The 1,980-nt window shown below is 41.5% G+C and overlaps 1 non-coding gene across 1 annotated transcript; it reads left to right on the top strand.

Annotated features, from left to right (window-relative positions):
- The first annotated feature begins 664 nt into the window (after positions 1 to 664).
- LOC126496472 (small nucleolar RNA SNORA54) lies at positions 665 to 765 on the top strand. Its single transcript, XR_007590371.1, has one exon. It is a non-coding gene; the product is annotated as a small nucleolar RNA SNORA54 (small nucleolar RNA).
- Positions 766 to 1,980: the final 1,215 nt, after the last annotated feature.

Here is a 1,980-nt window from a genome sequence, read left to right as displayed (position 1 = left end):
GGGAAGAGTCTAGCCTCCGTCCATCATGGTGTCTCTGCTCCAGAGTGCAGAGATGTCGAGAGTCTCTGGGAGCAGAACAGAGTCTGACCTCACTTCCTCTTCCGCCCAGAATTCTATTCTGTTTACTCCTCCCATCTATGTTCTAAGCTGAGGCCAAGCAGTTGGTTTATTATAACTTAACCAATGAAATCAACAGATTGATATATGACACTCCCACATCATGTGTGTATGTGTGTGATGTGTGTGTGTAGGTGGGGTAATGAACTTGCACATGTGTATGGAGGCCAGAGGACGGCCTCAGGTGTTTCTCAGCAGTAGAATACCATTTTTTTTTGAGACAAGGTCTCTCATGGACCAGGAATTCATCAATTAGACCAGAGCGGCTAGATGGCCAATTGCAGCGTTCCTACAGTCCCTACCTCCTGAGCTCTGGGATTACAAATACATGGTGGCACAGAGGCTCAAATCAGATCTTCATGCAAGTGCAGCAAGTACTTGACTGACTGAGCTATTTTTTTTAGCCTCTATGGAGTGTTCTTAACTCTCACAATAGCAACAACAACAACAACAAAAGCATCATTTTGATAGTGTCACAGGGATGGTGGGCTTGCAATTTTTACATTGTTTTAGATTAACTATATATAATAAAGTTTATTTATAAATAAAACACTGATTTTCCAGTCAAATCCAGGGCTACAGGATTTCCAGTGACACATGACTGACTGGCTGGCTGGTGGCTTTCAGTTTCAGGTCTTGGAGACACACACACACGCACACAAAAAGAAAAAAGGAAAAAAAGAAAAGAAAAAGAAAGAAAGAAAAAGAAAAAGAAAAAAAAATAAGACATTGATTTACAATAAACTCCCGATTGGTGTGAGAGCCAACTGTTTATCATAAGCCTCAGTGTAAAGTAGACACATCCTAAATACTTACAGCTTAGCAGATAGTCATTGAATTAACAAAAGACCATCTCCAAAATTCCCCATGGATTTTCTAATACATAAAACATTATATATGTATGATATTTTGCCAGTACTTATGTCTGTGCACCACTTGCATGCCTAGTGCTGGGGAGGCCAGAAGAGTGCATCCTAATCTCTGGAATTGTTTATAGACATTTGTGAGTCACCATGTGGTTTCTGGGAATCAAACCTACATCCTCTGGAAGAACAAGCAGTGCTCTTTGCCGATGAGTCATCTCTCCAGGCCCAGAATTCCTCATGTTTTAAACAACATGTAGCTGTGACTTCATCTACTACTTAGAACATGTACCCTTTTTCTTGGAGGAGAATTTTACACCAACCTTCTTCAGCCTATTCCATACTAAACTGGACCGGTACATTCATTGGACTTTAAACCTCTAAGGTATCTCATAATTGTAACCTTGTTTCTAAAGTAACATCTTCAGACCTTCCAAACAGGTATGCTGGAAAGCGGAAATGGACAATGCCATAGACGCCTCCTCTTCCTCTCTCTGCAGGGCCAAGGCCTTGGGTGAGCCTGTTGAGAGGATTAGAACCTCCGACAGGAAGAGCTTCTCCTATTTCCTACCTTCCTTCTGAAGTGATGATTCCTTTAAACATGCAGCATTCTCGTGGCTATAAGCATGACTAGGGCTCAGCTCCATATGATCAAAATATTATTACAGGAGCTGGAGACACAGCCCAGTTGGTAGAAGACTCACAAAACCGTGAAGTTGATCCCCAGCAGCTCATAAAACCGAGTATGGTAGCACATGGCTGTAAGGACAGCACTCGGCAGGTGGAGGTAGGAGGATCAGGAATTCATGGTAAAAAGGAAGGAAAAAGAGAGAAAGGCATTTCCCATTGAAGAACAGTAGCTCTTGGGATGATTTCTGTGTGGCCATATTAGTTATTCATGTCAAATGTCTTCAAGTATTTTTTTTTTTTTTTTTTTTTTTTTTTAAACAGGGTTTCTCTGTAGCTTTGGAGACTGTCCTGGAGCTAGCTCTGTAGACCA

Source organism: Alexandromys fortis, unplaced genomic scaffold (assembly GCF_014885135.2).
Source record: "Alexandromys fortis isolate MF-2015 unplaced genomic scaffold, M_Fortis_MF-2015_v1.1 scaffold_5122, whole genome shotgun sequence".
Classification (NCBI taxonomy): Eukaryota; Metazoa; Chordata; class Mammalia; order Rodentia; family Cricetidae; genus Alexandromys; species Alexandromys fortis.
The sequence above is the reverse complement of the archived record's forward strand: the minus strand, read 5'-3'. Positions and strand labels throughout refer to the sequence as shown.